The sequence below is a fragment of the Trichosurus vulpecula genome, chromosome 2, assembly GCF_011100635.1.
Source record: "Trichosurus vulpecula isolate mTriVul1 chromosome 2, mTriVul1.pri, whole genome shotgun sequence".
In the NCBI taxonomy this organism is placed as follows: Eukaryota; Metazoa; Chordata; class Mammalia; order Diprotodontia; family Phalangeridae; genus Trichosurus; species Trichosurus vulpecula.
In genome coordinates this window covers 360,950,363-360,966,149 of record NC_050574.1, presented here as the reverse complement: position 1 = coordinate 360,966,149, position 15,787 = coordinate 360,950,363, and the positions used below count along the sequence as shown (strand labels likewise).

General features: G+C 38.0%; 1 pseudogene; it reads left to right on the top strand.

Moving 5' to 3' along the window:
* LOC118837168 overlaps positions 1-3,166 on the top strand; it is a 69,831-nt pseudogene extending 66,665 nt beyond the window's left edge.
* Positions 3,167-15,787: the final 12,621 nt, after the last annotated feature.

Genomic DNA, 15,787 nt, shown 5'->3' with positions numbered 1-15,787 from the left:
CTGCTCTGCTCCACTCCCAGCTCCCAGCTCCCAGCTCCCAGCTCCCAGCTCCCAGCTCCGTGTGGGATAGACCTCACCCAGAGACCATCCAGGCTGTCTTGGGCTGGAGCCCTGTTTCCCTCTGCTGTTTTGTGGGTTCTGCAGTTCTAGAATTGGTTCAGAGATATTTTTATATGGTTTTGGAGGGACTCAGTGTGGAGCTCACACTAGTCCCTGCTTTCCAGCTGCCATCTTGGCTCCGCCCCCCTACAAGAATGTTTTATAAGAGATGAAATAAGTGTGATGGAATTTGTCACTATGTTTCAATTCCTGAAAGAAAGCAGTGCTGCTGATCCAAGGAAAATCCTAGCCACCACCTTTGGTTGGATGTGTAACTTTGACCACTCCTTGATGTTTTCCTAAACCTGTTCCCCTTGGAACTTCATCTTATTGTGTGCTTTATTGTGTGCCCTGAACCAAGGCTCAGATATAAGGATCTACCTTGGCTAGAGCAGACACAGATGAGAGGATCTCATCTCCCTGTCCTCTCCTCTCTTCCCCTCTGCTAGGGCTCTACCTTTTGCTCTGTTCTGAATGTGGCATCTACCTCCTTCATAACCTGTTCTGGAACTTAATAATAAATGCTGACTTATGAAAAAAAGAATCGTAGGAATGCAAAGCGTATTTGATGTTCTCATGGAAACCTATTTTCTATTTAAAACATGCAATTAACACAGTGCTATGAAGAACAATTGATGTAAAATAAATAATGCAACAGGGATACAATTTAATGCATTTTTAATCTTTCCAGGCATATGTATTTTCATTAGTCTTTATTAGAACTGAGTATTACTTTCTAGCCAAAGAGAAAATTGGACAAAAAAATTATTATTGGTCAAATGCACATGGTTATCATTAGGATCAAGCTGTATGACTCCACTGGAAAGCCCATTAAGCAGCTCATGGATTCTTTCTCCATCATTATCAGGTCATTTACATGATAAGTATAAAAATTCAATTCATAATATTTATCAAGGAAGACTAGAGACTAAATGTTTTGAGCATGATTTTTGATGCCAAATGAAGATGATTTTTCTAAATATTTCAGTTACCTTCAGGCAAGACATGTGGATCATAAAGTCATCAAGGGTAAAGCTGAGACTGTTTTTGTTAAGAAACTGACAGTCTGAAGTCAAAACTTAATTAAAAGAATATATCAAAAGCAAATAATACCAGTTATAGCAAAATATTTTGGTGTTAAAATTAGATAACAATGAATATCAATGATGTCTCAACAAAAGCCATGCAATGTTTTATTTTTTAATTTAATATTTTATTTACCCCCAATTACATGTGGAAACAATTTTCAATCTTCAGTTTTTTAAAATTGAGTTTCAAATTCTTTTCCTCCATGCCTTTTCTGCCTCCCCTGCCTTCTCAAGGCAAGCAATTTGATACAGGCTATCGAGTCAGGCAAAATATGTTTTCATTTTAGTCATATTGTAAAAGAAAACAGAACAAAAACCCCCAAGAAAAAAAAGTGTGCTTCAATCTGCATTCAGACTCCATCAGTTCTTTCTTTGGAGATGGAGAACATTTTTTTTTGTCCTAAGTCCTCTGGAATTGTCTTGGATTATTATATTGCTGAAAACATCTGTCAGTCACAGTTGATCATCTTACAATATTGTGGTTAGTATGCATAATGTACTCCTCCTTCTGTTTGTTTCACTTTGCTTCAGTTCATGTAAGTCTTTCCAGGTTTTTCTGAGAGCATCTGCTCACCATCTCCTAAAATGCAATGGTGTTCCATCACAATAATATATCAACTTGTTCAGCCATTCCCCAGCTGATTGACATCCTCTCAATTTCCAGTTCTTTGCCCCCAGAAAAGAGTAGCTTTTAATTTTATTTTTAATATTTTTGTATATATCAGTCCCCTTTCCTTTTTTACAAAGGGCACACAGATGATGTCCCCTTCCCATCTGCCCCCCTCCTCCTGACCCCCAGCGCTGGTCCATGGAACAGAAAAGTCTGGGCCACAGCCTTGTCCTGGGATCCTTGGTCTCCAAGTCACTGCCCTGCAGCGGCCTTGGGCTGCCCCCAGTGCAGCCCAACAGCAGCTGTCATGGAACATGGAGGAGTGGCATGACAAGCAGTTTTTTTAGTCTCCTAAGACCTGAACAGCTCCTCGTGCTTCACCACCTCCCCCGGTACAAATCCAAGTACATCTCCTTGGAACAGGGTGAAAGGCGCCAGAAACTCCTGGAGCTCCAGAAGTCCAAACGATTAGACTTTTTGAATCATGCTAGGAGATTGGCCGAGCATGACAGGACTGGAATGGATAAGGAGGAATACTAGGAAGAGGAAGAGATTAACCCTGACACTGGCAAGAAGCTGCCAAGGTGCTTTGCTAACCAGTTGATGGGGTACAAGTCGCTGATTGACGTCCCTTTATATCTGGGGCAGAAGTGAACTGTGGTGGTGTGTCCCATGGTGGAAAAGAGCCCTTATGGCTTCCAAGGGTTCAACTACAGCTTATACCAGGAACACATGCTATGTCAACAGGTCTCCTCCCATTCTTCTGAGAGGCAATAAGTGCACCTCATCCACGGAGAAAGACTACACAACCCTGTATTACATCGATAGTGAACTGAATCCAGACCTACAATGTTCTAGATGTGATGTGCTGGAGGGGACAACTTGTCTATGACTGCCAGACTGATTTTAGATTCTACTGCATGCATGCAAAGTTACCAGAAGAACAGGGACCTGGAGAAAAAAATCAGGTTTAATCCATTTAAATTTGTGGGTCTGAAAAATTTCACATGTATCCCGGAGAACCTACTCAAGGTCTTATCAGTGGACTTCCCTTTTAAGGTAGATGGGTTTCTTTTCTATTGCAAGCAGACCCACTATAGCCCTGGCAGCATGGCTGTACCGGTACATGATGTCTGACGTCCTCAGCAAGATGGTTCCAGCTGGACCTCTTACTACCAATCCAGACTGTGCTGTGCATCAGCTCCAGCAGACCATCGAATACAAGAGAAGTAAAAAAGAAGCCAACAAAACGAATCTTGATGAGGCTTCTGAGAGCAGATGCAGTGAACTGGAGTGCCTGTCCACCCATAAGCTGGCTGATGCCCCCAGGAGCCAGACTGAGGGCACAAATTTCATGGAAAACTGGTGAGCTCTTTTCTCCAGGGAACCAAGATAAGCCACATGCTCACATCCCTCTGTGAACTGATCCCCGCCATCGTTTATTACTCACGTGAAGGGAAGAGCTTGAGGTCTGGAGACAAGACTTGAGTCCACCCCATTTAATCAGACACACATGGGCACCAAGAGCCTGAGCTGAGAATGCCATTACCTGTCTAGGAGATGATATGTCCCCAAGATGGAGAGCACTGCCTAGCAAGACCTCTTAGCAGTTTCACCAGGTGGTCAGTGTTCAGGTTCAGTCGAACAATTCTAACTGCTAAAAGTGCTTCAGACATGCTATACAAACGTATGGAATTTCTATGAACTAAGTTGTTTGTGATTTTTATGCTTGTGTATAGCTGTGGACCTCCTTGCCCTGATCAGGGGCTCTTGGGTCGGTCTTTTGCCCTTAAGGGCTATATTTTGTTTCCTCAAGCATGTATTACGGCACTAGTTCATAAGCAGTTGCATTTGAGAACTTGTGTCTCTGCAAAAAGGAGAGGCAAAACAGTTTTATGAAGACTGAGTTCTAGGTCTCTGCATTAACTCTAGCTTCTGAGAAGGCAAGAATGATTTGCTTCCCTTTGGACATTGCCGTAAAGATAAAATTTCCCTTTAATTGATGGAAACTTTTGACACTGACCAAATAGCCACTTATTTATGTTGGTTAGAATGTGCTCCACTTCCTGCCTTCTTGTTCCTGTCTTCTAAAGCTCCTCCATTTCCCAAACTCTTCCCCACTCTAGTGCAATTAAAATTCTGCCTTGTCTCTCCAGGAAGATGCAGGCTTCTGTTTCCTACAGTATTGTCGATAATAGTAGTAGCAATACTGCAAGGGACACAGGTCAGATCTTGTCTCTCATAAGATGTAGAGCTCCCACTGAGTTTATTGTCTAAACTGGAAATGGGAGTTGGACAGAAGTGGGAGCTAAATGGAACAGATTACAGTCATGCAGCATGTCTGATGAAAGTAGATGGAGTGGCTGGTGTTTAGATGCACACTGAAGCTGACTGTAAAACCTGAGCAGGAAACTTTCAATCATGCTATTGACTGAAGACTCAAGAGTTTTAATTTGATTTTCTTTTGAATTGTAAAATCACTCTATGACAGCAGTTTTTGTTTCATTTGGTTTCATATTTAAAGATGCTTTAGTTTTCTGCTCCCCTCTGTGAATCCATCCTAAATTTCAGGTCTCAAAGTCCTCTTTTTTATGGAACTGTTTTTAAATTTACTTTTTATTTTTAGTTTACAACACTCAGTTCCACAAGTTTTTGAGTTCCAAATTTTCTCCCCCTCCCTCAAAATCAAAGTACTCTTAACTGAATATAGAACAAGGTTTGGACAAGTTTACATCTCCAATTTGTCTTGTTTTAGACCAGACGAGAATGACAAATTCGTGTCCAAGCTCTTCAAAACAGAGGCCCCAGAAATAAAGTCAATATGTTAATCTACTAAATCTCAAAAATCCCCCACCAAGTTAAAAGGAAATTATTGACCCTAGTGAGCATAAGAACTGCTCCAACTGACATCACTGCTTTTTCTTGGTGGTAATTAATATTTGGCCTGGAAAATCCATGTAAATTTAATTTAAAAATTAAAAAAATACAAATCATGTGGATGAGTAACACCTGTATGGGAATTACTCTGCTCTCCTTTCAAAGACTAAGGCCCTGGCAGCATTTTTACAAATATATTGTATCATTTTGTCTTTTTTTTTAATTTCTCAATTATCAAAAAATAACATTTTTTAAAAAATTTGAGTTCCAAATTCTCTCCACCTCCTCACCCCTTGTTGAGAGGACAGGCAATTTGATATGGATTTTACATATGCAGTCATGAAAAACATTTCCATATTCTCCATGTTACAAAAGAAAACAGAACAAAAAGAATCTTGAATAATAAAGAAAAAATATGGTCCAATCAACAAATAAGTAAGTAAAACATCTCTTATCTCTTTGGAATACAGACCTAGTAATGATATTGCTGAATCAAAGAGTATGCCGGGAAAGACTGCACAATTTTTATGGATGCTGAGCTCATCACCTCACCTCAGACCAATTATAGAAAGATATTCACTTCCTTCTCAAAAAAGAGGAAGATTGATAGATTTTCCCAGAGCATATGATAAGTGAATTAGAATGAAATGCTTTTGCAACAAACAGATGTCACTTTAAAGAATGTAGTAAAAACTGACAAAAATAATGTTTTTTTGGGGGGGCGAGGTGCACTGTTGATTGCAACTGAAGATACCTTAAGTCTAACCAGAGCCTATGAAATGGCTAAAATTAAAAACTAGGATTAAAAAAAAATACCTTCATGGGTAATATCCACATGAACTCAAATATGTTAATCTAGTTAATCTAAAAGTAGCAAATAAATGACTATGTCTTTCAGATTTATTTAAAGAAATGGAGGGTTTTATGATAATGGTTCTTTTCACCAGAAATTAATGGATGGTTATCCTTAAGAAGCCTGGACTTATTGATCATACAACAAAATGATGGAAAGTATGCAACATATCACTGCAAGTTGCAAAAAAAAAAATGACATCTACAGGATATTGAGGGACATCCAATGAGAGGGCTAGTAATTATACGCTAGAAAATGCTCATCATCTTGAATTAACTAACATAAACTTTCTACAAATCCAAAATATACTTAGGTATCTAGCAGATATGCAGTCCTGGAAAAAGGACATCATTGTAGATAGAACAAGTACCTAGATATGGTATTGATCAATATGAATTAAGGAATAATGTTTTGAGTAGATTTAACTTTACTACAAACTCATAAACTCCAAACTGACCCAGAGTGAAAAAAAAGCTATCAAAACATAGACCTTACAGAAGAAATTAAAACCATGTGTAAGACATATGTGTGTGTGTGTGTGTGTGTGTGTGTGTGTGTGTACATATATATTGGGTGGATAGGGAATAAATTGATCAGAGGAATCCTTACCTACCCCAAATGTGTTACATATTTACTTGTGTTCTAAAGAATGTGTTGAGATAATTTAGTTTTTTTTTTTATTGTCACCTTGAGATCATCATTATGAACACCAATTATATTTTTTGCTATAACCTTCTGATGCTCTTAAGAGCTACTGAGGGGGCAGAGCCAAGATGGCACTGTGAAAGGAAGTAACTACTGGAGCTCTCTCACAAATTATGTCAGATATGTTTAAAAAAGGGAATCTGAGCAGATTTGAGAGAGATAGAAGCCACTAGCAGACTGAGATGGGTAGGAGCACCAGGCACATGCAAGGGCACCAGACAAAACCAACTGAGAACAGCAGAGTAATCCAGCCAGCATGCCAGTCTGGGAGAGCACTAGGTGAACAAAATGCTGGAGAAGGAACAGGCCGAGGGCCGAAGTACTGGTTATGGCTGTGATCTAGCCTCAGTTATCTCAGCACAGGACAGGAGTTTGTTGGAGCACAGAACCTGAGACCCCAGAAGCAGCTAGTACAGATGCCTCCAACTTCAGGCAAATGCAAGGGCACCAGACCAAACCAACTGGGAACAGCAGAGAAATCCAGCCAGCACACGGGTCTGGGAGGTCACTGGGTGAGTCAAATGCTGGAGCAGGAACAGACCCAGGGCAGAATACTGGCTACAGCTGAAATCGAATCCCAGGCCTCTCAGCCCAGGAAAGGAGTCTGTCAGAAGGCAGAACCTGCAACCACAGGAGCAGCTAGGCCAGAGGCCTCCAACCCACAGTCCAAAGGTTTGAAATTCACCTTCTTGAACTTCCAAGAGCCATGATGTGCAGGTAAAACAGCTCTTATCCTTCCATTGAATAAACCCAGAGAACAATACCTTAGGAGAAACAGAGGAACCAGAAGAGCAGCTTCAGTAGTGAGAAAAGTGGGGGAGAGGGCCCTTCCTATGGTGGTGGAAGGAGACTAGTACAGGAAGAGAGGTGTCCCAGCAGCACTCACCTCAGGGGAACAATGAGAGTAACTGAGTTCCAGAGGGTGGAGTTAAATAACATCAACACCAGGACACCAGACATGGCTTTGCACAGCCAAGGGAAGTGTCAGATACCAACACAGACAAGAGCTGAGACCACTCATGCTGTAGAACAGTCCTGGGGAAGAAGAGATTCCCAGCAGCCAGACCACCCCTCCTCCACACCTCACAAAACCAGAGGCCATAGCACATAAAGCTAGATCCCAACACATGAAACTTGGGACAGAGCCCCCTGAGCCTCAGAAGCAGGGATCCACTTCAGAAACCAGGAGGAAAAAAACCACTATGAAAAACAACAGTAAGAAGCTTTCAAAGACAATTGATTCATATTATGGAGACAGGGAAGATCAAAATACCAATTCAGAAGAGGACAGCATGGACACCACACCAACATCTGAAACCTCAAAAGGGAAAGTGAACTCATTTCCAGACCAAAAAGCATTTCTTGAAGAACTCATGGAGGACTTTAAAAACAAAGTTGGGGAGGTAAAAGAAAAAATGGAAAAAATAAAAAAAATTCAATGAGGAAAACAAATCTTTAAAAGGTAAAATTGGTGAATTGGTTAAGGATAATCAGAATATAGGTGGAGAAAATGTCTCATTGAAAAGTAAAATTGACCAAATGGAAAAGGAGTTAGACAAGATAAAGGAAGAAAACAAAACATTAAAAATTAGAATTGGGCAAGTAGAAGCTACTGACTCTATGAGACATCAATAATCAGCCAAACAAAATCTAAAGAATGAAAAAATAGAAGAAAACATGAAATATCTGATTGGAAAAACAACTGACCTGGAAAATAGATCCAGGAGAGACAATTTAAGAACTATTGGTCTACTGGAAAGCCACCATGAAAAAAAGATCCAGGACAGAATCTTCCAAGGAATTATCAAAGATAACTTCCTAGAGGTCCTAGAACCAGAGGGGAAAATAGTCATGTAAAGAATCTTCCAATTAACCCCTGAAAGATATCCCAAATTGAAAACTGCAAGAAATATTATAGCCAAATTTCAGAATTATCAAGTCAATGAGAAAATACTGCAAGCAGCCAAAAAGAAACAATTCAAATATCATGGTACTGCAGTCAAGATCACGCAACATCATTCAGCTTCTACCTTGAATGACAGGAGAAATTGGAAGATGATATTCTGAAGGGCAAAGGAGCTTGGACTACAACCAAGGATCAACTACCCACCCAGCAAAAACTGAACATAATTTTTCAGGCAAGGAGATAGATATTCAATGTAATATGGGAATTCTAGATCTCCCTATTGAAAAGGCCAGAATTTAATAGAAAATCTGATCTTCAATTGTAAAACTCGAGAGAGACATAGAAAGGTAAACAGGGGGGAAATCCCCACAAACCTTGTTAATCAATAAGGGCAAATTGTTTACATCCTTACATAGGATTATATGGTTATACATATACATATATATATAAACACACACACACACACACACACACACACACACACACACACACACATATATATATATATGTCAATCTTGAGAATAGTATAGTTATTATGACAATTGAAAGGGATACAGATAGACTGTGTATGTAGTATAAAATAACTGATATAATGATTAAAACATAATTAAGAGATGTAAAGGGAGTGTTCTGGGAGAAGAGGTAAAGAGGTAGTAGAAAAGGGTAAATCACATGAAGAGGCACAAAAACATATTATAGTACAGGAAAAGAAGGGAGAGAGAAGAGTAGAATATGAGCTTTACTCTCATTGGATTTGGTTCAAGAAGAGAATAGTGTACTCTGATAAGTATAGAAATCTAACTTGTCCTACAGGCAGTAGGAGGGGAAAGGGGAAAGAAAAGGGGGGATAGTTAGAAGGGAGGGAAGAAGTACCAAGGGGAAAAGGGTAAGATAGGGGAGGGAAATCAAGAGGCAGGGTAAATTGAGGAAGGTGGTGGTCTAAAGTAAAACTCTTTTGAGGAGTGGAAGGGAGGAAGGATAAATAAAAGCATAAATGGGGGGGGCGAATACAGGACGGAGATAAAGACATAGCTTGTAATAATAATTGTGTATGTGAATGGGATGAACTTTCCCATAAAAGAGAGGCAGATAGCTGAATGGATTAAAAACTGTAATCCTACAATATGTTGTTTCCAAGAAACACTTTTGAAAAAGGGGGATATACACAAGGTAAAAGTAATAGGATGGAGCAGAATATATTGTGCTTCAGCTAAAATAAATAAAAGCAGGAGTAGCAATCCTAATCTCAGACAAAGCAAAAGCAAAGATAGTTCTAAATAAAAGAGATAAGGAAGGACTCTATATCCTGCTATAAGGCACCATAGAAAATGAAGCAGTATCATATGCACCTAGTATAGCACGCAGATTCTTAGAGGAGAAGTTAAGGGAGTTACAGGAAGAAATAGACAGCAAAACCATACTAGTGCGGGACCTCAACTTCCCCCTCTATGAACTTGATAAATCTAACCTCAAAATAAACAAGAAAGAAGTTAAGGAGGTGAATATAATTTTAGAAAAGGCAGATATGACAGACCTCTGGAGAAAACTAAATGGAGATAAAAAGGAATATACTTTTTCTCAGCGGTATATGGCACATACTCAAAAATTGACCATGTACTAGGGCATAAAAACCTCACAATCCAGTGCAGAAAGGCAGAAATAGTCAAAGCATCCTTCTCAGATCATGATGCAATAAAAATTATTCATAATAAAGGACCATGGAAGGATAAACTAAAAATTAATTGGAAACTACATACTCTAAACCTAAAGAATGAGTTGGTCAAAGAACAAATCGTAGAAACAATAATTTCATTCAAGAGAATGACAATAATGGGACAACATACCAAAACTTATGGGATGCAGCAAAGCAGCTCTTAGGGGAAGTTTTACATCTCTAAATCCTTACACGAATAAAATAGAGAAAAAGGAGATCGATGAAATGGGCATGCAACTGAAAAAGCTAGAAAAAGAACAAATTAAAAATACCCAATTAGATACCAATTTAGAAATACTGAAAATCAAAGGAGACATTAATAAAATTGAAATCAAGAAAACTACTGAACTAATAAATAAAAATAAGAGCTTGTTTTATGAAAAAAGAAACAATAGAATTGATAAAACCTTGGACAATTTGATTTAAAAAAAGAAAGAAAACCAAATTACCGGTATCAAAAATGAAAAGGGTGAATTCACTTCCAAAGAAGGGGAAATTAAAGCAATAATTAGGAATTATATTGCCCCATTGTATACCCATAAATATGATAACTTTAGGGAAATGGATGAATATTGACAAAAATACAAATTGCCCAGGTTAACAAAGAGTAGGTAAATTACCTAAATAACTGCATCTCAGAAAAAGAAATTGGGGAAGCCATCAATGAACTCCTTAGGAGAAAATCTCCAGGGCCAGATAGTTTTACATGTGAATTCTATCAAAAATTTAAAGAACAATTAATTCCCATACTTTATAAACTATTTGGGAAAATAGATGAAGAAGGAATCCTACCACATTCTTTTTATGACACAAATATGGTACTAATACCTAAACCAGGAAGACTCAAAACAGAGAAAGAAAATTATAGACCAATTTGAGTAATGAATATTGATGCAAAAATTTTAAATAAAATATTAGCAAAAATATTTCAGCAACTTATCAGGAGAATCATACACTATGACCAGGTAGGATTCATTCCAGGAATGCAAGGCTGGTTCAATATTGGGAAAACTATCACCATAATTGATCATATCAATAACACAGCTAGCAGAAACCACATGATTATCTCAATAGATTCAGAAAAAGCTTTGACAAAATACAACACCCATTCCTATTAAAAACACTGGAAAGCATAAGAATACATGAAGTCTTCCTTAAGTTATAAATAGCATCTACCTAAAACCATCAGCAAGCATTATACGTAATGGGGAGAAGCTAGATGCATTCCCAATAAGATCTGGGGTGAAACAAGGATGCCCATTATCACCCCTACTATTCAATTTGGCACTGGAAATGTTAGTTTTAGCAATAAGAGAAGAAAAATAAAGTGAAATAATTAGAATAAGCAAAGAAGAAACTAAGTTATCCCTTTTTGTAGATGATATAATGATTTACTTAGAGAATCCTAGAGATTCAAATAAAAAACTGCTTGAAATAATAAACAACTTTAGCAAAGGTGCAGGCTGTAAAGTAAACCCACATAAATTCTCAGCATTCCTATATATTACTAACAAAGCCCAACAGCAAGAGATAGAAAGAGGAATTCCATTTAATGTTACTGTAGACACTATAATATACTTGGTAGTCTACCTGTCAAAAGAAACCCAGGGCTTATATGAACATAATTACGAAACACTTCTCACACAAATAAAGTCAGATGTAAATAAATGGAATAACATCCATTGCCCATGTTTAGGCTGAGCTAATATAACAAAAATGACAATTTTACCTAAATTAATTTACTTAGTGCCATATCATGTCATACATACTAGATAAAATAATAACAAAATTCATCTTCTAGAACAAAAAGTCCAGATTATCAAGGGAATTAATGAAAAGAAATGCTAGGGAAGGTGGCCTAGCCATACCAGATATCAAACTGTACTATAAAGCAGCAGTCATCAAAACTACCTGGTACTGGCTAAGAAACAGAGTGGTAGATCAGTGGAATAGGTTAGGTACACAAGATGCAGAAGTCAATGACTGTAGCAATCTACTCTTTGATAAACCCAAGGAATCCAGCTTCTGGGCTAAGAATTCACTATTGCACAAAAACTACTGGGAAAATTGGAAAATGGTATGGCAGAAACTGGACATAGACCAATATCTTACACCTCATACCAAAATAAAGTCAAAATGTGTTCATGATTTAGAAATAAAGGCTGATAGTATAAGAAATTTGGGAGAGCAAGGAGTTGTTTACCTATCAGATCTATGGGAAAGGGAAGAATTCATGACCCAACAAAGATAGAAAGCATTACAAAATACAAAATGGATAATTTTGATTATGTTAAACTGAAAAGTTTTTGCATAATCTAAGTCAATGCAACAAAGATTAGGAGGGAAGCAGAAAATTTGGAGAAAATCTTTACAACTGTTGTCTCTGATAAAGGCCTCATCTCTAAAATATACAGGGAACTGAGCCAAATTTTTAGGAATCCAAATCATTCCCCAATTGAGAAATGGTCAAAGGATATGAACAGGCAGTTTTCAGAGGAAGAAATTAAAGATATCTATAGATATATGGAAAAATGCTCTAAATCACTCCTGATTAGAGAAATACAAATCAAAACAACTCTTATGTACCACATCTCTCCTGTCAGATTGCTTAACATGACAAAACAGGAAAATTATAAATGCTGTGGAGGATATGGCAAAATTGGAACATCAATACATTGTTGGTGGAGTTGTGAACGGATCCAGTCATTTTGGAGAGCAATTTGGAACTATGCCCAAAGAGCTATAAAAATGTCATACCCTTTGACCCAGCAATACCACTCCTAGGGCTATATCCCAAATATATCACACAAGTGGGAAAGGGACCCATATGTACAAAAATAGTTTTAGCAGCTCTTTTTGTAGTGTCACAGAAGTAGAAATTAAGGGGATGCTCATCAGTTGGGGAATGGCTGAACATGTGGTATATGAACATAATGGAATACTATTGTGCTATAAGAAATAGGGAAGATACGGACTTCATAATAACCTGGAAAGACCTACATGATATAATGCTGAGTGAGAGGAGCAGAACAAGGAGAACATTTTACACAACCACAGACATATGGATTCTGTGATGACTAACTTTGATAGACTTGCCTCTCCTCAGCAATACAAGGCTCAAAGACAGCTCCAAAGGGCTCATGATGGAAATAGCTAGTTACATCCAGAGAAAGTACTGTGGAGCCTGAATGCAGACTGAGGCAAACTATTTCTTCTCTTTTTTTCTCTTGTTCTTTGGTTTTGTTTGCAACTTGACTATTGTGTAAAGAAGTTCATTGCGAAGGTTTTTGTAGAATCTATATTAGACTGCTTGCTGTTTGTGGGGGTAGGGGGGAAGGGAGGGAAGGGGAGAAAATTTGAAACTCAAGAACATGTAGAACTAAGTGTAGTAAACTGAAAATAAAAAATCTAATTAAAAAAATAAAATGGCAGTGGTATACCCACAACGTGTGTTTTCATAAAAATACGGAGAGGCACAGAGATGAGAGAGAGAGAGAGAGAGAGAGAGAGAGAGAGAGAGAGAGAGAGAAAGAGGAGACAGAGGCAGAGGCAGACAGACACAAACAGCGAGATGGAGAGAGAGACACATGCAGATAGAGACACAATGACGGAGACAGAGGGACAGAGATAGAAAGACAGTCAGAGAGACAAAGACAAAGAGAGAGAAGAGAGAGATTCAACTATGGTAGATATATAACAGAATTCAAAGTCAGGTAAACAGCTTCAGGTTTTCCTTCCTCATACATACTGCCTGTGTGATCATGGGAAAGTAATATAACCACTCAGTGCTGCAGAGAAAGTGCAGGGGTAAAATGAGGTTTCTCATCTAAGTTCACCTATACCAATGAAATCATATGACTAGTCACCATCCTTATCTCTGCATAAAACACACATACATAATCTATGTTGATAATTCATCAATTATAGAGAAACACTGAGAATAACAGATACCTTAACATTCACTGTTAGTGTTTCCTTCTAACGGGAAGAGCTCCTTTCCCACCTACTTGTTTTAAAAATAAGGTTACGATGGCAGGTATCTCCCTGGTATTTCAAAATTGGCATACAACCCACCCTCAAACAACAGAACACTGAATTTCTCTGGGTGGGTGTTCTCAACACTAATGTATTGCATCATTACCATTAACTTCACTTTCATCAATGTGTTGGCATTTAACTTAATTAGTGTGGAAGCTACTTAAAAGAACACTTCACATTAAAAAAAAAGAATGGACTAAATGCATTCTTGGCTTCCAACAGCTAAACCAATAGTCTAATGTACTGTGAGGAAGTTTTTTTTTTAAGCTGTTAAGAGGGAGAGACAGAAAGAAGCCTACGTTCACACAATGAGGTTAGAAAGCCACATGCACGGTGACACTGAGACATCTCACTAACCACTGTTTAGCATGAGGATGTTAATATTTTTCACTATCATTGTCATATGTGGGGAGGGAAACAGTAAGAGAGAGACGGTGGAGTAAACTTGGCTTGACCACTTTGCCCTTGCTTTCTGAGCAAAGCACAGTACCCAGTGCTTTTAGTTTAGAGACAAAAATTACAGATATTGATCCAACTAGTACATTCTTTGCTCGGGGGAGAGCTCAAAGAGGATACCTTGTTCAGAGTGTAAAATGTTAATATATGTGCATTTATATGCATATTGATCAGTACATTTCTTTTCCATCCATCTGTTTAGAGTACTCATGTAATTTTGACATTATCTCAATAAAAGAAAATGGGGGCAAGTTTTTCTTCTTCTTTTTAATGACATCAAAAGTTGCAAGATAAAATGGTGAATTGCATTAGAATGTGGGGCTCCTTGGTCAAGAATAAGATCGGGTGGCCTGCATAGAAACACTGATTGCTGAAAAGGAAACTGAGGTACAGTTTGCTTAAGTGATTTGTACAAATTCAAGGTAGTCAGTAATGGATTTAGGAAATGAATCCAGGTCCTCTGATCCCAGTGAATCCAGGGTTCTTTTCATGATACCATACTGCTTAGGTATAAGTAAACAGCAATATCATATCATATAAAGAGGACACAAGATATTTGGGAAGCTTTGTGTATTTCTCTCTTAAATTCAGGATTGTGCTATAGGAGGTGGTAGTGGGCTTCACTGTAAGCCCATGTGTCAGATGCATTTTTAACCATTCATAACAATAATCCATATTTATATAGCACTTTGTAGTTACCATGCACTTTATATATCAATCAGCCAACAATATTTACCCCTGGAGTCTGATATTTGAATCTTTGCCTTATTATTCCAGTGGAGCCAAACCACCATACATTTCTATGTTATTTCCAAAGCAAGGTTCTTAGTACTTATCCTCCGTCCAACCCTTTCTAACAGTGTATTATATTTCTCTATTAGAATATAAGCTGCTTGAAGGTGGGGAATGAGTTGTTTGCTTGTATTTGTATTCCCAACTCTTAACACCTACTTTTTCATTAATTCACTTTAATTTGTTTATTCAATACACAATTATCAACATCTTTTTATGATCCAGATTCTGTGTTAACTGCCAGGGATACAAAAGAAAAGGAAAAGCATGCTCTGCCCTCAAGGAGCAGAATGGTAGGAACTACATAGACACAGGTAGCTACATACAAGAAAAAGAATCATCATTAATGCCAAGAGTGTAAGAGTAATTGCTTAGGTGGAAAGTTTTCCAGGGACATGGGACAGCCAGTGAGAATGCAAAAAAACATGAGAGTGGAATGTAAAGTAGGTAGGTAAATTTTGCTGAACTTTAGAGTGCATGGAAGGGAATAATATGTTAAAAGATGGGGAGCTAGAAATGGACCAAGTTGTGGCCAACCAGAGAAGTTTATATTTGACCCTGGAAGTATGATGTTGAATTTAATCTTTACACCATCCTAGAAGTAGTAAAAATATCAAATATTTTTATTCCCTTAATGTACCACTATCCC